We start from the raw sequence: 26,535 nt of genomic DNA, 5'->3' as shown, positions 1-26,535 counted from the left end.
GGTATATTAAATGTAATGATCATTTTGTAATGCGCTCTGACCAGACGTTATTTCCAAATATTGTGTGAATGTTTACGGCATCTTTACATAAATTATTTCCCAACATTTTGTTATTATCACTCCATAATATTCTTCGAACTGAACTGTTCCTTAGCATGTAATAGTGTTGTCTATTTTTGACCCAGTGTCTAGTTTTCTATGTTCCTTACTTTTATGATGGCCTACACTGTTTGTTATGCGTGTAGATGTTTTTTTCTGATTTGTTTTTTGTTCATTTTTAATTTTAGATTTCTATTCACCGGTCTCTCCTATGCGGCACTTCATCTGGAGTTTCTGATTGGGAAATTCACCATCGCAGGCATTCAAAAAGAAAAAAATTATACACAAGAACCAATCATAGTAAAAAAATACAAAATTTTATTAACAAAAAAAAAAATAAAAAACAAGGTAATTAAAAAGTGGGAAACCAGAAAAATGGCAAAGGAAACCCACCACATGTAATACAGAGGTACTGCATAGAACTAAATGGACTAATATACTACACATGATATTACGTTAAAAAAAAGATCAAAGTGTTTGGTATTAAACCATCTACATACACAGACGCAAAAAAAATCCAAAACAAATAAGTCACAATAGTACAAAGATTACCTCTGGTGGGTGCCAGTGCCTGCCCCTACGTACATTTCGGCTATAAGCATTTTTTTTCTGTAGTGCTGTTGGCCCTGGTCGACAGTGCATACAGTTTTATAGTTGACGATATTGGGGAGTATGTAAGAACTGGAGATTCCAGAGTCTTCAGTACTTCCATAATGGGTAAGTGGATGCAAACTAATAATTTGTACATGCCACAACCACGTGTTCTACCAGGTTAACATTTGGAAGCGGTTCTTTATGCAATGGTTGCTGATGAGGCATTTTAATTGAGCCACAATGTAATGAGGCCATATCGGCGCAGAGGCCTGGATCACCAGCGGCAAATTTTTAATTATCGGCTATAACGCGCAAGATTATTGGTGGAATTTGGAATCCTATGTGCAAAATGGAGGGTCCTGATGACAGCCATCAAATTAAGGGAAGCAAATGTGAATGGTATGATTAAGGCACCTGTGTGATCCTTCACAATTTCACGAAGATCCATGAATGTCCAACAAATGATGCAGATGATGGAGAATATGGGGATAATGCCAGATCTACAACACATATTGCCAAGCCACGTCGTCAGCCCTCAGACCTTAAAGTGTGGGACATATTCACAAATTATTTTGCATCAACAAGACTATGCTGTAATATCCTTTGTTCAATTAATTTCCAAAATCAACTGTTAATGACCAAAGAGTATGATGCCCATTTATGTCCAAAAATACACCCTGTATATCTGAAGAATAGAGGATATATTGGCAAAAACATAAATCACACGTTTAAATAACAGTTTTCTTTATAACAAGTGTAATTTGTATCAAAAGAGTCATATTAAAATCATATGGTAACTTAGAAAAATTGTCAATGTAAACATTAAACAAACAAGGACATTACACTGGAATATTCAATTTTTTTTTTGCACATTCTGGTAGGAAGGTGGAGATGATGGCACCAGCACAGCACAACTTGTTTGTGGCTTTTGGTTCCCTACATTATTGGGCCCCAGATAGATGGATGAGGCTGGATTCCGGGACTAGGGAGGGCCCTGTTCTGGGACCTAGTATTGGCCACTTGGGTAAGGGTAGCCAAACTCATGTGGATTTGGGTTTGGCATGTGGCTAAACCCCCCAGAATGGCCATGTCAAACATACCCACTGTAGGAGACTGGTCTCAACATGTGTATGTTCAAGTGGCCATATTGGGCAGGTGCAGCTGGATTTGAGAAGTGCACTTGTGGTTGGAGGTATTGGTACGGTGTTTGCTGTGACAGAGGTGGTGGGATCTGTGGTGGAGGTGGTTCTAGGAGTAAAATAGACTGGTCTTCATGGCTTCCAGGCATGTGTAGGTGGTTGTCGGTGGACATCTGTCATCTTTCAAGGAAGTTGAAAACCAGCCTTGGATTGTTAGGTTCCATGCAGGAATCATTGCCAACTTGTAAGACACCTCTGGCACGCAGCGTCGGAGAATTGTGCGCATATACCAAGCAACATTCTGACCATAGGCCTCCTCACCATTATCCTTAACAGTGCGTGATAGATATTTCAAAACACCAATGTCTACTTGGCACCTTTTACCGGTGGTGCGAAGCTCCCTCCTGCACCGTCCCCAGCGTGATGGCCGCAGCATATGGTGAGGTATCTAGGGGCAGCAGAGGACTACTTTTACTTCCATCCTCATCTCAATTGGCCTCATGTCCTGCTGAAGGTCATGGTGGTGGTGGGTCTATTGCTGATGATGCAGACGAAGGTCCGGCCTCCTCTTCAACTTCGCCACCAAGGTCTAAGTTGACCTCGGAATCCGATGCGGTTTCTCTTTCTTGTTTGATGGATTCAGTTCTGTTATTTGTACAAATTCAAAGGAAAATAAACATTAATTTATCTAACTTAAGGCCAAGTTTAAAAAATGTATGACAAGCATGCACTTTGAAATGGAGATCCAGAATGGGAGCTAGGAAATTCAAATAATATATGTACTTCTGCTTTTTTTTGGCTACTGCACCACTCCTGGCCCAATGTTGGCGCTCACGGCGGTGTTGATCCCGGCAGCTGCGCCACCTTCTTGTGACATGAGACACTGCAAAGTGACACAATAAATAAAGCTAAGCATCATCACCTGGTTTGCGTTTTTATTGATAGGTTACAGTGTCAACTTGCGTACAGTTTGCCAGGTGTGTAATAACAAACATGCCGGATGTTAGAAATAACATCATGTGGAATAATGAATTTACACTTTATGCAGTATATTTTTTTGAACTTACTAATGTCCTGCTGCACCTTGTGGACTTTCCTCATAAATGGGGAACTTCTAGCAGCCTATGTGTCTCCAAGCTGCATCCTTTTTATTGCAGTCTGCATAATTGGCGTCACGTTGGTCCCATATTTCAGGACTCTTCTACCCAAGAACAATCAGCATTTCCACATTAATATGTCTGGCCATGTTGTTGGTATCCATGGAAGCGTATTCCTGCCTTTTTTAAAGTTTGCCAGGACAATCTGCAGGCCAAGATTCCTGTTCTTGGCTGATGCAATTTCCTGGCTTCAGGAAAATGTGTGCTTATATGTTGCACACTATACTGATGGTCCGTGTGGTGTCTGAATTTCTCACCATAGGCTTGCATTGGTGAGTCTAGGACGATATACATGATTTTGCTCATATGAGCCATTACTGACTGATGCAGTCTTCTGAACTGAGTAAATTATTGACCGACATTTTTAACAATTTATGCAAAGCAGATAACAAGTCATCCAAATTCAATGAATTTCTAAAAACTTGACTCAAATTCAAAAGATTTACTAGATGGCCGGTCTTTTTCACTGTGATCTAGCCTGAAGAGGTGACCTTCTTAGAACTTACTTTTCCTAATAGGGTATTTCCAAACAATTTTTTCCTAACCAAACCACAAAAAAAATCTTGAAAAACACAAAGCTAAATGTGGCACACCAAGTTCAAGTAAAATTAGAAATTTGTTTGAAAATGTCTGTCCCTGTATGCAGTATACAGCATAATTTCCCACTATGGATTTGCCATCAGGTGGTGGTGGAGTAATATACCACGATGCCACCTTGCCTCACTATACATGCCTCATGTAACCAACTCAGACCAATTTCTCACCAGGAAATACGAAAATAGCTTTACAGAAGGCAAATGCTCATAATGTGGTTATTCCTTCTGAATGGAAGGAATAAATTAAGGCGAGTTGGATTAGATGTCAATGATAGTGTTGAGCGATACCTTCCGATATCGGGAAATATCGGATCGGATTGGATCGGACCGATACCCCAAAAATATCGGATATCGCCGATTTCGATACCGGAAACCAATGCAAGTCAATGGGACACAAATATCGGAATGAAAATAAACCCTTACTTTCCTTGTAGGTTAATTCTACATGAAGGAAAACAACTAAGAATAATGTAGAATGTATTGGGGGAGGTGGAGGAGACATTAAAGGCATAGATATTTAGCTCAATCAAATGGAATAGCAGGAATTCATTTTTTTTTAAGACGTTCGGAGTTACAAAGATATTGACTATGTTAAGCTTTTTTATATTTTGTCAGATATTTATGCTTCACTACTTCCATGCTCTTCACCTTCTTTTTTACTTCTCCCACACTTTCTCCTTCATCATCCTCTTCAGGGTCATCTTCTTGGTCTTCTTCGGGGGTGGTCTTCTGGGTCGTCGTTTTCGGGGTCGCGTCTTCTTCGGGGTGGTCTTCAGGGTCGTCGTCTCCAGGGTCGTCGTTTTCGGGGTCATCGTCTTCTTCGGGGTGGTCTTCAGGGTCGTCGTCTTTAGGGTCGTCGTCAGGGAGATCCAGAGTGATTACCAAAAACCATTTCAAAAAGCTTGAACTTGGAAATGTAGCAGAAGGTACAAGAAGGCTGAGGAACTGCTGAGAACCAGCTGACGGTACTGGAACCTGGATGGGTAGCCGAAGGTACAAGAGCCAATGGAACTACCGAGGACCAGCTGATGGTACTGGAACCCAGTTACTAAGCAGTAGGTACCTGTGCCAGAAAGCACTACCAAGGACCAGCAGACGTTGGTGGAACTCGGATACCGAGAAGGAAGCACCTAAGCCAAAGGCTCTCCCTGGAATCAGCTGACGTTACTGGAACCCAGGGGGGACATATTCAAGATTGACTTCCAAAGAACCAGCTAATGGTACTGGAACTCAGATAGGCAGCAGAAGGTACACATGAAAAAAAAAGTTGCAAGGCCGCGAGCCGGCCGGAGTTACCGAAACCCACAGTCCTACAGGGGGAGCTTGTCCTATTGGCACTACAGAACCAGCCTTCATTTCCAGATCCCGCAGCCCACATAGGAAGCACCTAAACTGCAGGCACCATAGAGTCGGCTAACCCGACCGCAACACGACAGGACAATGAATTGGAGGCAAAGTAACGTTGACACTACCCGGAATCAGCTGGCGTGCTGGAACCAGGCTGGGCAGGAGGGAGTACCCGTGCCAAAGACACTTCTGAGCAGCAACTGGCGGTGTTGGAGCCCAGGGATTACAGTAGAAACAGATTGCAGCCAGAGGCCTAATTGGAGCAAGTTTAATATCTGTAGTAGTGTGAATGTGGACAGAGCAGGTGAAATTGCTGGACACACAGCAGGGGATCAGCTGACGTTACTGAACCCCAATAACACTGGAGCATGTGCTGACTGTGCAGACGGCACTTCTGAGCAGCAACTGGTGGTGTTGGAGCCCAGGGTAAATAATAGAAACAGAGTGGAGGCAGAAGCGTAATTGGAGCAAGCTTAAAATCTGTAGTAGTGTGAATGTGGACAGAGCAGGTGAAATTGCCGGACACACAGCAGGGGATCAGCTGACGTTACTGAACCCCAATAACACTGGAGCATGTGTTGACTGTGCAGACGGCACTTCTTAGCAGCAACTGGCGGTGTTGGAGCCCAGGGATTACAGTTCAGGTGGTAGAAACATGAGCACCACAGGACACCTGGATACTGTTGCCAACCAATTATTTAATCTGGAAGAGGACTGGCAAATTCCTGCGAGATTCAGGCCTTGTTCATTTTCAGAAAAGTAAGCCGTCAACGTTATCGGAGGATAGTCGCATGCGACGGTCTGTTGGTACTCCACCTGTGGCACTAAAGACGCGTTCCGATAATACACTAGCAGCAGGGCAAGCCAGCACCTCCAATGCATACTGGCTAAGCTCTGGCCATGTATCAAGCTTAGAGACCCAATACTTGAAGGGGAAAGAGCCGTGTGGGAGAACACTGAGAGGGCAAGACATGTAGTCTGTCACCATCTGACAGAAACGTTGCCTCCTGCTGACTGGAGCCATCTGTGATGGTGTAGACATTTGTGGCGGGGACACAAAACTTTGCCACATTTGGGCCATACTGGTCTTGCCTTGTGCTGAGGCGCTGCTTCTGCTCCCTCTTTGTGCAGAGCTTCCTCCACTGCCTCGACGCACTGAGTTGCTTTGTAAAGCACTAGCAGCACTGCTCTCGGGTGGAATGGAGAACATGATAGAATGCACCAGTGTGTCTTGGTACTCCCGCATTTTATGCTCCTGGTTCAACGGTGTTATGTGGCTTTGTAAGTTGTCTAGGATCTAGGAGGGTGTACACCCAATAATCAGCCGTGTTGAGAATGTGGGCGATGCGGCGGTCGTTTTTCAGGCACTGCAGCATGAAATCAACCATTTGCTGCAGACTGCCAACTGGCCAAGAAACGCTGTCCCCTGCTTGAGGCTACATCTCTGCCTGCTCTGCATCACCCCACCCTCGCTCTGCATAGTGACTACTAGAGCATTGTGTACCTCTCTCCTCTGGACAGATGTCTTCCTCCTCCATTGACTCCTCCTCATCCTCCTCACAAAGTGTCCCCTGCCTAGGCCTTTGTGAGGAACCACGATGCGCAGACTGTCAAGAAGCAGATGGCATTTGTGACTCCTCATCCTCCACCTCCTCCACAACCTCCTCCCTTAGTGCTTGCAGTGTTTTTTCAAGCAGGCAGATAAGGGGGATAGTCATGCTGACTAGTGCATCATCTGCACTCGCCATCCGCGTGGAATCATCGAAGGCATGCAAAACGTGGCAGATGTCCTTCATAGAGGCCCACTCAGTGGTGGTGAAGTGTGAACGGCGCGCAGTGCGACTTGTTTGCGCCTGATGCAGCTGGTACTCCATTACTGCTGCCTGCTGCTCACACAACCTCTCCAACATATGTAACGTTCAATTCCAACTGGTGGGTAGGTCACTTATGATGCGATGTTCCAGAAGGCGGAATCGGCGCTGCAATGCGTGATCTTGCCATGCTGGAATGCCACAAGTGAACGCACTCTATGCGGACCTTGTGCAGCAGTGCATCAAGATTCGGATAGTCCCTCAAAATACTCTGCACGACCAAGTTGAGCACATGTGCCAGACATGGGATGTGAGTGACGTTGCCTAGGCCCAGAGCTGCCACCAGATTTCGGCCATTGCCTGGCTGGAGACTCGCTGGCACAAACCACACGTCGCTCTCCTGCTTGATGGCATTCCAGAGCTCCTGCGCTGTGTGGCTTCGAATCCCCGAAGAAATTAATTTCAATACGGCCTGTTGACGTTTGGCCATGGCTGTGCTCACATCGGTCGTAACAGGTAAGCGCTCACGGGTCCATGTGGAGGTAGACTGTGATGGCTCTTGCAGCGCTGATTCAGAGGAACTGGAGTATGAGGAGGAGTCAATGTGTACAGACTGGATTCCTGCAATCTTTGGAGTTGGCAAAACACGTACAGCGCCACTCTCAAGATCTGTACCCGGCTCCACAACATTTACCCAATGGGCAGTGAGGGAAAGATATCGTCCCTGTCCATGGTTATTGGTCCACGCACCGGTGGTCAGGTGGACCTTGCTACTGACGGCGTTTAGTAGCGCATGTTTAATTTTTCCCTCCACATGCTTTTGCAGGGCAGGGACGGCTTGCCTGCTGAAATAAAAGCGGCTGGGCACGTTGTATTGTGGGACTCCCAATGCCAAGAAGTTTCGGAAGGTGTCAGTCTCCACCAGCCTGAATGAGAGCATTTCAAGGGACAGTAGTTTTTCAATGCCAGCATTCAGAGCCTGTGCTCGGGGGTGGTTTGCCGAGTATGGGCGCCTTTTCTCCCATGCCTGTGCTACCAATGGCTGTAGACTGGCCTGAGAGTGTGAGGATGACAGGGAACGTGGTGCTGTGGGTGGAATGACACTGTCTTTGTACAACAGTGCCAGAGGTTCTTCTATGGCGATCCTGTGAGGAAGCCGAACCTGCTGTGTGTGAGCTGGAGGAAGAGGCTACAACACGAGCTGAAGAGGTGGTAGGTGGCGCTGTAGGTTGGCCTAGGTCTTCAGTGTGTCTTTGTAACTCCACCACGTGCTTGGTCCGCACATGTTTCCACATATTTGTGGTATTGAGGTTGCTGACACTTTTCCCTCTTTTCACTTTCTGATTACACAGCTTGCATTTGACAAAACAAATGTCATCTGCAACTGTGTCAAAAAAGGACGAGGCACTGCAAGTCTTGGGAGCGCCCGTTTTGGGTTTTGGAAGAGGCAAGCTCCTAATGGGTGCCGAAGTGGAGGCTACAGGCAACCGAGTCTGCCCCCTCCCTCTCCCTCCATTTTTGGCCGCTCGGGGAATCTTTTCCTCAGAGCTGCTCCCACCACCTTCCTGTACCTCACGCCATGATGGGTCAAGGACCTCATCATCTACACTACCCTCTTCAAACGACTGTGTCATGATCTGAATTTGATCTGACAGTTTTAAAAGCACAGAGTGAACTTTTTTAAATTTTGGCAAGTTGCCAAAGTGACTTGACTGTCCCCGGTGGTGGTTAGTGGTATCGCACTTTAGGTTTAATGCACACATAATTATGAATCAGGTGTGGGGCTCTATAAATGAGTCTCAGGGTGTGTAATCACTGCTGGTGATATTCATTCATTCATTGATTCTGAGTTGGTGAGAGCCTGGTGGAAGGATTTGAGCTGAGGAGGAGTCCTGCGCAGCTTAGCCAGGGGGGGACGTGTGTCAGCTATGGTGTCTGGACGAAGGGCTGGCATGGCGTGGTGGGGTCGCAGTGATGGTGTTGGCAGGAAGTGTCTGCATGGACTGGTGGAGTGGCGACTATGGAGAGTGGCACTCACCATGTGGGACTTGGCTGCTGAGCTGGACTCAAGCATGCTTGCCTTCGTGGCAGAAGATGAACTCATCATTGGGACTCTGTCACTAAGCAGCAGCAACTGGTGGTGGACTCTGCTCCAAGGCTGCACTATGGTGAAGGATCCTGTTATGGTGATGGATCCAGGTGGAGGAGAAGACGCACGCAGGTGGAGGGCTCTGTTGCAGGAGCATAAGCACAGAGCATAAAGCTAAGTGGTGTCCCCCTGTATTGTCGCTTTCCCTCATGTGTGTTGTTAGTGCAGTGGTGGGATTAGTCTCCGCACCGACCAATTCCCTAGTGAGGGTTTAGGGTCAGGGTGAGCAAGGGTTTAAGGTTCGCGTGCGGCGACAGGTGCGGAGCCTGTATAGGGAACGTAAGGAGTGCAGGGACGCTGGCTCAGGGGAGCTTAGGAGGTCTCCTCGTCCCCATTCCCTATCGCAGGGCCCACCATTGTTAATGTTTCCCAGGTCCCCCTTATTATTTAAATTCGCCGTACTGGAGGCGGAGTTTCCAGAATTTATATTAACGTGTAATATCTAAATTCGCCAGGTGGAGGCGGTGTATCCATCTGCACGTATTATTATTTAAATTCGCCACTGGAGGCGCTGTATCCAGGGTCACGTGTGTTATGGGTCCGCCTTGCGGTATCATCTGCGTCCAGACACACGTGACCGTGACATTATCACCAGCCCTACAGTTTGTTTTTTTTTCTGGTGAGCTGTTGGCCATGTGGAGACCTGTGAGTAATTGTCAGGGTCTGGGGCCTTTGGCCATGTGGTGACCTGTGAGCAGTTGCTGCTGGGCTTCACTGAGGTGACTGGGAGCGGCATGGTGTGTTTAAGCCGCTGCAGCAGCAGTTATCTGGGTCTGGGGCCTCTGCTGAGAAAAAAAAAAAATGGCGGCTGTGATCTGGCTAAGAGCCCCTAGAGTCGCTGCTGGGCAGCGGGACTTGCTCATGCACGCGGGCGTACCCAGGCAGGTGGGAGGAATGGTGCCCCATGGAGCTGCTTGGTATTCCCCGAGGTGAAGAGGTACGTTCCAGTGATGAGCAGACTGGTGTAGAGTCCACGGGGCTCACACCAAATCTTTAATGCCGCCCCCTCCTGGTCGTGTGGAGGTTACCAGCGAGTTGATGTTCCTCCATATCCGGTCCCCTCTCCTCCTGGTGTGAGCAGCAGGTGTGCTGGGGGGAGTAGGGACAAATCTCAACCCTCGCCATTAACCAACCCTGGGAGGCGTAGACCTCATGGTAAAGAGGGTTGGAGGGTGGTGTCCCGTGGTGAATAGCGGGGGTGTGAGTGTGGTGACACGGGGGACGCCTCTGCTGTCTAGTTCAGAACGAGTTCACCAATTATGACAAATGTGTGCAATGAACGTTCAGGTCCGGACCTGTGTGTGAACGAGCGTGTATGGGTGCCACCAAAAAACATCTTGTGGAAGTGTGTTGTGGAGCCTGATCAGCTCATAACAAACATACACATACATAAACTCGTTCCCCAGGTCGGCGCTGTGGAGACGAGTGGTGCCTCCAAAATGAACTTTTTTGCCAATACCAGCGGTGTGTTTGTCATAAACCTAAATTCAGGTAGTGGTGGAGTGAACTCAGGATCTGGGCGTCCCCGCTGTAGGTGTTTCCCTAATGAGGAGAGGTCTTGAGGGTCCAGAGGCCCCTCATTAAGGAGGGGGTACTGTCATGATCTGAATTTGATCTGACAGTTTTAAAAGCACAGAGTGAACTTTTTTTCCTTTTGGCAAGTTGCCAAAGTGACTTGACTGTCCCCGGTGGTGGTTAGTGGTATCGCACTTTAGGTTTAATGCACACATAATTATGAATCAGGTGTGGGGCTCTATAAATGAGTCTCAGGTTGTGTAATCACTGCTGGTGATATTCATTCATTCATTGATTCTGAGTTGGTGAGGGCCTGGTGGAAGGATTTGAGCTGAGGAGGAGTCCTGCGCAGCTTAGCCAGGGGGGGACGTGTGTCAGCTATGGTGTCTGGACGAAGGGCTGGCATGGCGTGGTGGGGTCGCAGTGATGGTGTCGGCAGGAAGTGTCTGCATGGACTGGTGGAGTGGCGACTATGGAGAGTGGCACTCACCATGTGGGACTTGGCTGCTGAGCTGGACTCAAGCATGCTTGCCTTCGTGGCAGAAGCTGAACTCATCTTTAGGACTCTGTCACTAAGCAGCAGCAACTGGTGGTGGACTCTGCTCCAAGGCTGCACTATGGTGAAGGATCCTGTTATGGTGATGGATCCAGGTGGAGGAGAAGACGCACACAGGTGGAGGGCTCTGTTGCAGGAGCATAAGCACAGAGCATAAAGCTAAGTGGTGTCCCCCTGTATTGTCTCTTTCCCTCATGTGTGTTGTTAGTGCAGTGGTGGGATTAGTCTCCGCACCGACCAATTCCCTAGTGAGGGTTTAGGGTCAGGGCGAGCAAGGGTTTAAGGTTCGCGTGCGGCGACAGGTGCGGAGCCTGTATAGGGAACGTAAGGAGTGCAGGGACGCTGGCTCAGGGGAGCTTAGGAGGTCTCCTCGTCCCCATTCCCTATCGCAGGGCCCACCATTGTTAATGTTTCCCAGGTCCCCCTTATTATTTAAATTCGCCGTACTGGAGGCGGAGTTTCCAGAATTTATATTAACGTGTAATACCTAAATTCGCCGGGTGGAGGCGGTGTATCCATCTGCACGTATTACTATTTAAATTCGCCACTGGAGGCGCTGTATCCAGGGTCACGTGTGTTATGGGTCCGCCTTGCGGTATCATCTGCGTCCAGACACACGTGACCATGACAGACTGCTTCTCCTAGGTAGTCTCGACAGCACAGTACGCATCAGAAAGTGGCACCTGAGTCTCATCATCAGATGAGTACTGAGGTGTGCTTACCATAGGCACTGGCCCACCCGCCTCTTCAGATTCAGAGAGACAAAGCTGTTGAGCATCACTGCATACTACCTCTTCTTCAAATTCTCGAATGTTGCTTGGCTGGCCCCCTCTTTCCAAGCCAACAGATTCAGAGAACAGAAGTAGAGATGGCTCCTGTCCAGGGCTCGCTGACAGCCTGGGCAATTTGGCAGGTGGTGAAGAGACAGATGGGTGCTCTTCAGTGCTCTGGACCTGAGAGGATCTGGAACTAAATGAAGTCGATGCGTTAGCTGCCATCCATCCGACAACGGCTTCAATTTGTTCATCCCGCAGCAGTGGGGTACATCGAGCTCCTACAAAGCTGTGCATAAAGGACTGATCCCTGGGAAAACTGGGGGATGCTGTCACTGGTGCCCACAGCAGGCACAGAATCCCCACGTCCTCTCCCTGCAGAAACTCCACGCCCACGACCACGTGCCTTACTCCCTGCCTTCTTCATCTTGGTAGACTGATAAAGATAGGCAGAAAAATACTAAGAGCTTAGTGTCCTTATTCCTGAACAGCTGCTAACAGGTATAAGAAACACTAATTTTATAAAGTGTGGACTAGACTTTAACATGAGCTAATGTGGCCTACACAACTGTAAAGTAGAGTGTTTGGTGAACTTTATTAACTTTTTTTTTCACAAAAAGTCACTGGATTTGCCCAAAGATGTAAAACCGATAGTATCACAAACTTTTTGTAGCTATTACAATGCAGGAAGGTAACCTACAATGCAATAGATGAGGCTCCAAAAAATAGGCTAATACTAATCTGGCTAGGGCTGCAGGGCACAAGCCAGCAGAAAGGCTCCTCTATCTACTCCTTTATAGTGTTTGCAAATATTCTAGCTGGATATGGATGGAACTACACTAATAGGAGAAATCTGGAAAAATGAGCAGCACTAATGCAAAAAAGGACAATGTATGAGGCAGTGATGCACGCTGAGCAGACTACAACCGGAGGTGGTGCAGAACACACTACAGCGTGAGCTGCACTCACACACAGAGACCTTGCAAACAGCCGTGAACAGCGCTGCAAGGCTGCAGAAAAGCTCCTCTATCTACTCCTATATAGTGTTTTCAAGCAATCTAGCTGGATATGGATGGAACCACACTAACAGAAGAAATCAGGAAAAATGAGCTGCACTAATGCAAAAAACGACAATGTATGAGGCAGTGACGCACGCTGAGTGGACTACAACCGGAGGTGGGTGGCTGCGGAACACACTACAGTGTGAGCGGAACTCACACACAGAGACCTCTCAGACAGCCGTGAACAGTGCTGCAAGGCAAAAGAAAGCTACAGCGGTTGATAAAGTAGCCTGGGTAAAGCACAATATAGCAAATCGCTAGGTCACACTGTCCCTCAGAATAGCAGCGTCCTATCCCTAACTGAATTCACAGCAGAGTGAACCCAAAATGGCGGCGGTGGCTTTTATAGTGCATCATGACATCATTTCAGCAGCCAATCAAAGCCATGCCAGTAGTCACATTCCTAACATGCTCTAACAGGATGTTCCCACACTTCTTAGGATCCTCATTGGCTGAATAAAATCAAACTGGCTCATTGCATTATGAGAACTTCCGATTCCGGTATTCGATATACTAAAAGTATCGGAACTCAGTATCAGAATTCCGATACCGCGAATATCGGCCGATACCCGATATTGCAGTATCGGAATGCTCAACACTAGTCAAGGATCATGATATTTTCAGGTCATTCCCGCATCATATGAGATTTCTACTGGATCTGCACAATAGTCAGAATATTAAACTGCTTTGTTCCAGTGTATTAGGGGCAAAGCAATATTACATTGTGTTCAGAATGCCTTTCATTCACCATGCTTGAGATTTGCACTGGAAACCTTTGAAGTCTTTCTTACAGCTATTGGCAAAAGTGTGTATGTCACCGGCATGAATAATGATGAACTTCTGCATAATGGGATTAGAAATGATTGCGCTCGCCGTCTAATTCTGCACAAGAGCTTTTTCCTTTGTAGAAAAACATGGCTCACCAAGTCTATGTCCAAAATTCAAAGTGTCACTTGAACAATGGAATATATGCCATAGAAACAAGTCAACGGGGAAAGGGGTTGGGACCTGGGAGAACGTATAGTAAAGGTTGGCCCATCCTTTTGTTATTGTATGATGACCACCTGTTAAAGGGTTATTCCAAAATGGGCAAGTTAATTATAGACAACAGGACTTGCTGATTGCTTGTTGGAAAACTGTTGGGAACTTGAGACTGGGTATCAAAATGCCCCGCCATAATGAGATATTAGCTTTTGAATGTGTGACATCACTCCATTCACTGTCTATGGGACTTCAAGAGATCTCCAAGGACAATTTCTAGAAGTTCCATAGACAATAAACATAAGCAGTCACCACGCTATTCTCATTTCAGAACCCATTCGGGAACGGTTAAGGCGCCTGTGGTCATACCCCAAGAAATATTCAAGCTATCTTTGCTTTTACATAGGCAGTAAAATGTTGACAAAAAGAGAGGAGGACATGGGAATGTGCATGGGCAACATTGAGTTTAGTGGGAATGTTATGGATATGAAATCGATATTTAGTTATGAAGATATCCAAAATACTGATGCATAGATGCTTACACCTGAATCATGGACACTCACATTCAATATGGACACTTTTAGTATATACTGAAATAGAATGATGATGTGGCGTTTAAACTATATCTGCCAACACATTACAACACAATAACCTTTGGTGTATGTTGACAAAACAAGTCAAGAACAAAGAAGAAATGTTCCTGCATCTGGGAGTTAGTGCTCCTATATTGTTCTTACAGTTGTGGCCAAAAGTATTGACACCCCTTCAATTCTGTCAGATAATACTCAGTTTCTTCCTGAAAATGATTGCAAACACAAATTCTTTGGTATTATTATCTTCATTTAATTTGTCTTAAATGAAAAAACACAAAAAGAATTGTCCTAAAGCCAAATTGGATATAATTCCACACCAAACATAAAAAAGAGGGTGGACAAAAGTATTGGCACTGTTCGAAAAATCATGTGATGCTTCTCTAACTTGTGTAATTAACAGCACCTGTAACTTACCTGTGGCACCTAACAGGTGTTGGCAATAACTAAATCACACTTGCAGCCAGTTGACATGGATTAAAGTTGACTCAACCTCTGTCCTGTGTCCTTGTGTGTACCACATTGAGCATGGAGAAAAGAAAGAAGACCAAAGAACTGTCTGAGGACTTGAGAAACCAAATTGTGAGTAAGCATGAGCAATCTCAAGGCTACAAGTCCATCTCCAAAGACCTGAATGTTCCTGTGTCTACCGTGCGCAGTGTCATCAAGAAGTTTAAAGACCATGGCACTGTGGCTAACCTCCCTAGATGTGGACGGAAAAGAAAAATTGACAAGAGATTTCAATGCAAGATTGTGCGGATGTTGGATAAAGAACCTCGACTAACATCCAAACAAGTTCAAGCTGCCTTGCAGTCCGAGGGTACAACAGTGTCAACCCATACTATCCATCGGCGTCTGAATGAAAAGGGACTGTATGCTAGGAGACCCAGTGAGACCCCACTTCTTACCCCGAGACATAAAAAAGCCAGGCTGGAGTTTGCCAAAACTTACCTGAAAAAGCCTAAAACGATTTGGAAGAATGTTCTCTGGTCAGATGAGACAAAAGTAGAGCTTTTTGGGCAAAGGCATCAACATATAGTTTACAGGAGAAAAAAAGAGGCATTCAAAGAAAAAAACACGGTCCCTACAGTCAAACATGGCGGAGGTTCCCTGATGTTTTGGGGTTGCTTTGCTTCCTCTGGCACTGGACTGCTTGACCGTGTACATGGCAATATGAAGTCTGAAGACTACCAACAAATTTTGCAGCATAATGTAGGTCCCAGTGTGAGAAAGCTTGCTCTCCCTCAGAGGTCATGAGTCTTCCAGCAGGACAATGACCCAAAACACTTCAAAAAGCACTAGAAAATGGTTTGAGAGAAAGCACTGGAGACTTCTAAGGTGGCCAGCAATGAGTTCAGACCTGAATTCCATAGAACACCTGTGGAGAGATCTAAAAATGGCAGTTTGGAGAAGGCACCCTTCAAATATCAGGGACCTGGAGCAGTTTGCCAAAGAAGAATGGTCTAAAATTCCAGCAGAGCATTGTAAGAAACTCATTGATGGTTACCGGAAGCGGTTGGTCGCAGTTATTTTGGCTAAAGGTTGTGCAACCAAGTATTAGGCTGAGGGTGCCGATACTTTTTTCTGGCCCATTTTTGGAGTTTTGTGTGAAATGATCAATGTTTTGCTTTTTGCTTCATTCTCTTTTGTGTTTTTTCATTTAAGACAAATTAAATGAAGATAATAATACCAAAGAATTTGTGATTGCAATCATTTTCAGGAAGAAACTGAGTATTATCTGACAGAATTGCAGGGGTGTCAATACTTTTGGCCACAACTGTATATGTGAGCCACATCAGCATCCAAAGAATCAACAATGGTAATAATAAGCCAATAAAGTAATGCATTGGAAAAGTACCTTGCTTTGTCCATAAATACTCGGCATTTTCAGCCAATAAACAGGAACCATTTGAGACACGACGCACTGCGTGCTGTGATTTCTCCGTGCACGTAAAACCTCTCCATACAATTTGGCCACAAACTTAAGAAGAGTCTCAACTGAGTGCGACAACCTCAATAGTTGGCACCCAATGTGGGGCCAGGACAAATATCCAGATGACCACAGCTGCACAACATCTCCTCCAGGATGGACGTCATCAATGGGAAGAGTCTGCAGCTCTGAACAGGTGAGAAAATATATCATCTTACCTACCCTCTGTTTTCACGTCCAGGCTGGGTTGAGATAGTTGGCTGTCATCTCTGGACAATAATTAACCACAATTGAACGTCCTGAGCCTACGAACCGGTCAGATATATAATTCCTTAATTGTCTGTATCTGTGTGTATTGTCCAGTCCAAAGCAACATTTAAGGGTGTGTCTAGTGATAACCCATACTATATACTATACTGCACAAGGGCTGTCACAACAGTACAATACAGAGCGGGTTCCATATTTAACATTGAGCAATTGCCCTGGTTCCGATCTTAGACGATCAAAGAACTCATATCACAGGTGCTCATGTTCCATAGTCCCATGCCCATATACCCATCATACATATCCTCCATCCCATAGTCCCGTGCCCATATACCCATCACACCTCCTCCATCTCATAGTCCCATGCCCATATACCCATCATACATATCCTCCGTCCCATGCCCATATACCCATCATACATATCCGCCATCCCATAGTACCGTGCCCATATACCCATCATACATGTTCTCCATCCCATAGTCCAGTGCCCTTATACCCATCACACATCCTCCATCCCATAGTCCCGTGCTCATATACCCGTCATACATATCCTCCATCCCATTGTCCCGTGCCCTTATAGCCATCACACATCCTCCATCCCATAGTCAACCATTATGACATCATAATGAGCGGCGGGGTTTGCAACCTATGATGACATCAGTGTGGCCATGGCAACCATTATGACATCGTAATGAGGGGCTGGGCTTGATACACACACTTTTTCCCCATTATGTAGATAGGGGCAAAATTGTTTGGTGAATTGTAACGCGCGGGGTTAAAATTTCGCCTCACAACATAGCCTAGGACACTCTCAGGGTCCAGACGTGTTACTGTGCCAAATTTTGTGGCTGTAGCTGCGACAGTGCGGATGCCAATCCCAGACATACACACATACACACACTTGAGCTTTATATATTAGATATATATATAATACAACTAAAAGGATTGTGGCATTGCTTTGCCCCTCTATTCAAACCAAACATTATCCCAAGCTATAGTTGGTCATTAGCTGCACTCCTGTCAACACGGCCAAACATACGGCTCGAGTCCTTGTTGTCTTGATATCAGAATTAGTAAGCTAGAATAACCCTGTATACCAGGTCAAAGGATTAACTGTCTTGGTAGATAGATGTCTTGCCATCATAGCATGCAAACTTTAGTGCTTGCTATTTCAGATCAAGTGTGGCGCATTGTTAAATTACTAGACACATCCGTCCCCATATTCCAAACTGGTTATACTGCCTTTTTCAACTGAATTTCCTGAATTTAAAGTGCTTAGATTGAGCATACACGCTGAGATATCTGTTCCTAGTTCAGAGTGGACAACACTACACCACATCGAGTCTAATAGGCTGCATCACCCCACACATGTTGGATCTTTCTGGTGTAACAACGATTACGGTAGTCCAGAAGTTTATGAAATTTTGGCAAAACAGGAAGTACAGTGGTCGAGAGTTAAATTGTAACATGGGTACCAATCCATCTAAAACCAGTCAGTTCTCTGCACAGGAGGTAGTGGCAGAGAGAGAAGGCAAACAGTATGTTACAAATGCTAAAGTTCTACTAAAGCTCACGGGATCTACAACCCCGGGGGGGAGACTTGATGAGAAAGAATGGAAATGTATGTTGGTTAGCAAGAGAGGGCTCTTGCGAGATAAAGTTTTGAAGGATGCTGAAGCATGGTATAGAACGTCAAGAGAAATTAAGAGACAGATGTGGACTGAAGTATGTGATTCTGTGACAGGTGAATATATGTTCCGACCACCTCTTGACAAAACGGCTCTGACTTCGGCAACCGCACCCATACCACACAATCCACCCCCATACTCTCCAGAGGGATGGAAATGTGTGGTCTGTCAGAACCAGAACCCAGACTGGAGGGACACGTGTGCGGCTTGAGAGGCACCACGCCCCTGTAATCCTACTCCTTTGTATAAAGTTATCAGTGCAGATGGCACGCCCCATGTCCCAACAACCATCTTAAGTAAGGGCACACCTACATCTGCACCCATTTTAGGCAGGGCTAAGCCCCACCCTGTGGCCATTTTAGCTCCAGTAGTATCTGGAATGTATGCAAATGGTGGTAAAGAAGACGAAGCTGTTAAGGAGGAAAATGTAGAATCTTGCCGCACTACAACTGCACCTTCACTACAGAACCCAAGTAGTGACACAATAGTGTTACCGACAATCTCTAACAGTAGCATACACGACCAGAACAGTGATAATAGCCCAAACAGAATGAAATCCACAAATGATACCTGCCGACTTCCTAGACGTATGGCTTCCACCAGTAACACTCCGATCCCTAGTAGACGTGGCACTCGCTTTGTAAGGTGGAAGCCTCAGGAAGCTGCTACCTTGGTGAACAGCTTACCAGATCCGGATCTGCATCCTATGCCTTTCTACTGGAAGATAAGCCAGATACACAAAACACATGATGCCTCATGGATAGACCTGACTGGACTAGCAGAAATTAAACCAGGAGATTCCTTCTGGTCTGTGATAGAGCCAGCTTTGAGACCCGACTATGGCACACCAGACTATTTCCAATCATTGGAGTCAGGACAGGACTTCCTTGAGAAACTCTATGCTTGGGCCAGAGACCGCTTAGCAGACCAAGCCACCTCCCTGCAGGATACCATGCAAGAGAAAGGTGAGTCTATGGAGAAGTTTTTCCACAGGCTGAATCAGATGTTTGTTGACCTAGGGTTCGATTGCAATGAGAAAGCCCATCACCAGATCTGGGTACAAGCCTTTGTACAAGACGTCCGAGAGCCTATATGCAAACAACTACAAACCACAAGGCATGAGTACAGGAGTCTGGATGAAGAAGTACTCCACACGGTGGAAAAAGGGCTGGAAATGAATCAGCCAGCCAGGCCTCGTACCACTCTCATGGTGACACAAGAATTCTCAAGCACCACGAAAGTACAAAGGCCTAGGGTTATCTGCTACAACTGTGACAAGGTAGAACACCTTAAAAGGAACTGCAGATCAGCTCCATTCAGGAGAGGGCAAGGACAGCAGCTACAGCAGCGAGAGGGACCAATTGGACCTCACCCACAATAGTGCATTGGCAAGCCGGATCCACCACACACACCAGAATCATTCATACTCTTACACTCCACACAACAGCCGAGTGGACTGACACCTAACATACAGGTAGATATTGAGGGAAAACCCCTCAATTTCTTGGTGGATACCAGTACAGCCAGAAGTGTAATCAGGAACATTGACTTACCTGACCCAGACTGTCTCATGGATGAAGTAGTACCTTGTGTGGGGGTGGATTGTAACACACGGTACACTCCAATGACTAGACTCCTACACATAGGCCTACAACCCACACAGACTATGTTGTCTCAACTGGTAGTCTCCTCCACCTTGCCTGTCAATTTGCTAGGGTCAGATCTACTATCAAAACTCCAAGCCAGCATTTTTTTTCATGAAGCTGGAACTGTCAACCTTCCGGCCCCACTCTCACAGGAACATTCAGCAAAGGTGTATGGCCTCTTTTCTTTAGAGGACACACCTGTAGATCATGTGGACGCTAAACTGATGGCACAAATCCAAGAATCACTGTGAGCACGAGGCCGAGAAGATATTGGCAGGCTCCAAGACCAGCCTGTAAAAGTGGAACTGAAACCAGGAGCCCCGCTAACACGGAAATAGCAATACCAACTCTCCATTCCTCAATGTTCACCCATGCCATGACCACAGTCCTGGAGCCCTAGAAGATGACACATCCAACTGTTATTGTCTTACAGCACGTGGGTGACCTCCTCCTTTGTGGCGACTCCCTGATGGAAGCACAGATGGAGACCATCTCCATACTTCAGTTCCTGGCACACAATGGATGCAAAGCGTCAAGAGGCAAGCTGCAATTCTGCAAAGAAAAAGTTGTGTTCCTAGGACACTGCATCTCCCATCAAACAAAACACCTCACTGAAGGCAGGAAAGCAGCTGTGCAGAATATCCCTCTGCCAACCAAGCCTACACAGCTACAGTCCGTCCTTGGACTTGTATCCTATTGCCGTCCCTGGATCCTTAATGCCTCTCTACATAGGCAACCCCTGTATGACTGCCTCAAGGACACTCCTTTCAGACTAACCAAGGAAGCCATTGAGGGGTTCTACATGCTGAAAGTTGCATTCACATCCTCTCCTGCCTTAGGACTACCAGACTACAATGAGCCCTTCTGCCTGTTTGTCATGGAGAATCAATGCCGTGCAACTGGGGTCCTGACACAGAATCAAGGAGGAAGGCAATGCCCTCTTGGGTACTAGTCAGCCAGACATGACCCTGTTGCCCGTGGAGCCCCAACCTGCATGAGAGCCGGGTTTGCAACCCACCTTTTGCTGGATAAGACTTCTGACATCATTCTGGGCCACCAGCTGAAGATACTGGCACCCCATGATATTACTGCCATTCTGGCCCAGACACAGCCAAAACACCTGTCTGCTGCCCGCCATCTATGTCTACAATGCTCTCTTCTGCTTCCCAACAACGTCACCATCTCCAGATGTGCTGTCATCAACCCAGCTAATCTCCTACCTCTGCAAAGGGGGAAAGAGGATGCAGCCCACATCACTGAAACACTAGTGGACGCAGTAGTAGTCGACTCTGAGATGGCTCAACATGATTGTCTCACTCTCATGAGACAGGAAACCTCTGGATTTGACTAAGTCATGGATGTACTTTTGGAAGATCCAGACCTAATGCTCTTTGTGGATGGATCAAGGTATGCAGACCAAGAAGGCCGTTTTCACACTGGTATAGCAGTAGCCACTGAAGACATTGTGCTGCTAGCAAAGCCATTGCCTCCATCCATATCTGCACAGGAGATGGAACTGCGGGCCTTGACAGAAGCATGCAAAATGTCTGCCCAATGCAAAGCTACAATATATGCTGACTCAAGCTACACTCATTGCGTATGTCACAACTATGGACCAATCTGGAAGGCAAGAGACTTCATTATGGCTAATGGAAAGCCAGTCAGACACCACATACAAGAGTTGTTGGAGTCCTTATTGATGCCAGAAAAAGTTGCAGTAGTAAAGGTAATGGCACACACTGGAGGAACTTCAAGGGAAGCAGTACGTAACAGACTGGCCGATGTAAAAGCAATAGAAGCAGCAATTCTACCACTTGACACAGAAACATCTCATTTGTACTTGGTTATGAATCTGGAAACAGAGCAAAAGGAACAATCCTGGGAGAAGATGCTCTCCGTGCTCCAGAAGCAGGCATCCAAGGAAGAGAAGGACCAATGGACTCAATATGGAGCCACACAGGATGAAAGACAGCTAATGATGAACAAAGGAAGACCCTGCCTCCCAAGGGTCCCCTATCGTGGCCAAATGGGCCCATGGCACAACCCATCAGTCCATGATTAAGATGCACAATCTTTTCCACCAGTACTACCATGCACCAGGCTTCTCAACGGTAGCTGTAAATGTCACAAAGGGATGTCTTGTCTGTGCCAGCTGCAATCCGGGGAAAACAGAGAAGATACCCCGGAAATGCACACCCAGACCCCTATACCCTTTTCAGGGCATACAGATAGACCACATACAAATGCCGCACTCAGGGGGGTTTGAGTATGTTCTGGTGGTGATAGACATATTCTCGGGGTGGCCAGAGGCTTTCCCGGTGAGAAATCAGTCAGCAAAAACCACTGCTAAGAAAATTCTCTCTGAGATAGTGTGCAGGTATGGGCTCCCAGTGACCATAGAAAGTGACCAAGGGCCTGCATTCACAGCCAATCTCACAAAGGAGATATGGGAAGCCTTAGGCACAGAGCTAGAGCTGCACACTCCATATCACCGGCAGAGCAGCGGTAAGATCGAGAGGTTAAATGGGACACTAAGGCTATGTGCACACGTTGCGGATTCTGCTGCGTTTCCGCAGCGGTTTTGGCCCTGCAGAAATGCAACAGTTCCGCTGACATGGTACTGCACAATGAAAGCCTATGGGTTTTCAAAAACGCTGTGCTCATGCTGCGGTTTTTTCCGCGTGGTTTCCGCAGCATGTCAATTGTTTGGGCGGTTTCCACAGCGGTTTCCCACCTTTAATATAGTAGAGATGTGAAACCACAGGGCAAAACTGCAGACAAAACCGCGGGTCACTTTACCTGCGGCTTTACCTGCGTTTCCGCACGGAAAAACCCGCAGCGGAATCCGCAACGTGTGCTCATAGCCTAAAGAGTAAAATGCTCAAAGCAGCACATGAGACAGGGAAACCATGGCATGAAAGTCTTCCCCTCGCACTTTTTAGTGTCAGACACACACCAGCTGGTCCAACCAAACGTAGCCCATATGAGATCCTCTTTGTAAGTGCTCCCAGGCTAGGATTGTACTTCCCACAGAAGTTGCCTATGCAGTATGACACTTTGACTAAGTTTGTGACTGAATTGACGAAGCACCTAACTAAAAGAGATTCTCAAGTTTTTTCATACATCCCAGATCCTGAGAATCTAGAGGGAACCCCTAACATCCTGCCTGGTGAATGGGTCCTCACCAAGAGGTTCAACAGACTTACCCTCGAGCCCAGATACGACGGCCCGTACCAACTCCTGTTGACCACTGCCACAGCAGTCAAGCTTGAAGGAAAGCCCACATGGATACACGCTTCCCACTGCAAGAAGGTGCCGGATCCGGAAACCAGTGGCGGCTGCCACTCTTCATCCATCTAACACTTATCCTTTACTTAGCCCCAGGGGTAGCCAGTAACCAGGTGGCAGTCACTCATGAGGGTAGAGTGACTTTCTGGTATAATGTCTCCACTCCAAGGGTAACATATCAATTTGACTATTGCCTCATAGTAGAATGCCCAGGCCCCATGGCACAATTTGACATCTGGTTAGGTACACAGTTCATCTGTGTCACCACTGCCGAAACGAGGGAAGGTTCAAACTGAGAGGATTGGTCACTTGTTGGGTGGCACACTGGTGAAAGTGACTGGGGATATCAAACAGTCCAGGCCCTGCAGCGCAGGGACAAATGGAGAGCCAGCTTATTAGCCCGCATGACCCTGACCAAAGTCCCATTCAGAGGCAGGAGGGGTCTTCCAGGTAAAATGCTCCCCATCCCTGCCACTCACTGCCCCAAGGAGAGATGCATAATTCTGTACCTTAGCATTGATAACCCCTCAGAGAATGATCAAGGGTTATACGTACTAGGCTCAAGTACCAAACTTGAAAGAGAGGGAGAAGGTGACAGAATGGGCAAATTTTGGTTAATGAATATTGGTTCTAGGCCCATCGTAGACACACAAACTGTAGATGATCCAGTACCAGGAGCCAAATTCCTATTAGATTTGACTTATGAGGATAAACTCGCAGTAGAGACAGGATTCTCTGACTCCAACATGTGGCTTGAATGGGTAAAGGACACTGTCACTAGTGCAAATCGCTCCGACCTCATTTAGGCACAGTACCTTTCCCAATTGATCCAAGGGTAGATGAGGAGGGATTCGTTTGTGCCCAGTCACTGTACATAAACAACCACGTGGGTAACTCACAAAAATGCCAAACTGTATCCCACTTAAACCCACCTTACAGAAACAAGGAACCAACTGGTCATGGGATCACCCCCTACCCAGGGAACTACACTTGTTTTGAACGAGATGGCCCTGGAAGGCATGTTGATAAGTAACCATCTGACCACTGTAACTATGTCATCCAGGTCCAGGAGGGAAGCCCATACAATGATTCCTTGTTGGTAGGCCAAGTCTACCAATTGCCTGACGTGTATTGACTATGTGGGGACATGACAAGTAGGCCCAGATTGCATACCCCTTAGAAAGAACAGTGAGCTATGGTAAAAACCCTCATGCCCTTCCATATATTTGATCTGCCCGGCTAGGATCAGGTCCTCCGAAAAGGCCAATTACCCCAGAAGGTAAAGAAGGAACTACAAGGTTTCTCCGACCCTCATATCTACATAGATACCCTCGTGGTTCCACAGGGAGTACCTGACAAATTCAAAGCCAGAAATGAGGTAGCAGTCGGATTTGAATCAATCATTCCCCTGATTGGGGTAAACAAAAAAGTGAAATGGATAAACTATCTATACTATAATCAGCAAAGGTTCGATAATTTCAATAGAGATGCTGTAAGGGGACTCACTGAGCAACAAGGCCCCACATCCATTATGGCCTTACAAAACAGGATGGCTCTAGACGTGATCCTGGCAGAAAAAGTTGGAGTCTGTGAGATGATAGGTACTAGCTGTTACACTTATATATCTAACAACATAGCTCCAGATGGGAGCATATCCAGAGCACTCAAAGGCCTTACCGATCTATCCGAGGAACTAGCCCGAAACTCAGGGGTAGAGGATAACTTGGATACCTGGTTTGGGTGGTGGGATGGGTGCAAAGAGCACTCATAAAATTTGGAATAGCTATCCTATGTGTTTTAATTATATTAGCCTTAATTCTATGCTGCATCATTCCATGCCTGAAGAAGATGACGATGGAAACCATGACCACTGCGACAGCTGTACATGCTGAATTCAATGACCTACTCGGTGATCCATGCTGCGGTGAAACCATGGAAGAAACGCCATATCCACCTCCCCCGCTGGATTGTACCTGCCTGAAGCACACCAATGAGGGAGAGAGTAGGATCTGACTTCCTCCTGCTCAAGTCCATTAAGAGGGGGTTTGTCTACTAGAGATGGGCAATCTTGTATACGGTGAAGATTAGCTTGTGTGGGAGGACAGATCAATAGGCTTGACGAGATTAGGGTTTTGATTTTGTATGTCTCCAAAGGGGGACTGTTATGGATATGAAATCGATATTTAGTTATGAAGATATCAAAAATACAGATGCATAGATGCTTACACCTGAATCATGGACACTTTCATCCAATATGGATGCTTTTAGTATATACTGTACTAAAATAGAATGATGATGTGGCGTTTAAACTATATCTGCCAACACATTACACCACAGTAACCTTTGGTGTATGTTGACACAATGAGTCAAATCAAAGGAGAAATGTTCCTGCATCCAGGAGTTAGTGCTATCTGGGAGTGGGACAACCTCAACAGGAACAACTGGGACTTACCACATACTACAGGATGTACCTTGAAGACATGAATCTCAGGAGCAAACTAAATCACCCAGTATGATTTTTGGCATTTCAAAACTGCGGAGCCTACTCTTCCTCTTTGGCAGGTCTCCATAATATATCACACTGAGCATAGGGATTAAGGAGGGCAAAACGATACTTTTCTGATTGTGGCATTACCCAGTACCATAAGGCATACTATACGTACACCAAAAGTACAAGATCATTGCTTTTGGAAAATAATAGCACATCTCCATCCTGAAGTGTAACTTTAAGATTAGTATTACGAAGAGAAGAGCATCTACTCGTTAGCGTAGTAGGGTGCACCTTGTTTTATATTCCTCTGAAATTTTCCACCACTATGAAGTGGCATTACTAGTACCTAAACTCTAGGACAGTGTACAACTCGCTGACTTCTGGCTAGGTGCCATGGATCTTCGGGTGTGTGCCACATCAATCTTTATCAGCATGAACACAAAGAGGATACAGCTGGATTGGGTGGTAGAGCAGGATGCTACAGGCCAATAGTCTCCATCCTACCTCAGGGCGTAGATGGTAGAATGATATCCCTGTATTGCGCCACATGTGCCGACCCACATTGTTTGCAGAACAGAAGACTGGGTCCCTTTAATTGAGGAAGTATAAACCTTATTTTTTGTGTGTGGGGTGAAACAAAGGTGGAATTATTACTTTTAGAGGGACACTCAGGAGGCATCATTACTTTTTACCATGGCATTTAGAGCTCTGGTAAAAATTAAGAGACCACTTCCAAATGTTCAGTTTGTCTGAAAAGGAGAAATGGTCAAAATTAAAAAAAAACAGTGCTTTCAGACTTCACATAATGCAAAGAAAACAAGTTCATAATCATTTAGAAACGACAATACTAATGTTTTAAC

The sequence above is a fragment of the Dendrobates tinctorius genome, unplaced genomic scaffold, assembly GCF_039654945.1.
Source record: "Dendrobates tinctorius isolate UK_male_01 unplaced genomic scaffold, ASM3965494v1 ptg000019l, whole genome shotgun sequence".
NCBI lineage: Eukaryota > Metazoa > Chordata > Amphibia > Anura > Dendrobatidae > Dendrobates > Dendrobates tinctorius.
The sequence above is the reverse complement of the archived record's forward strand: the minus strand, read 5'-3'. Positions refer to the sequence as shown.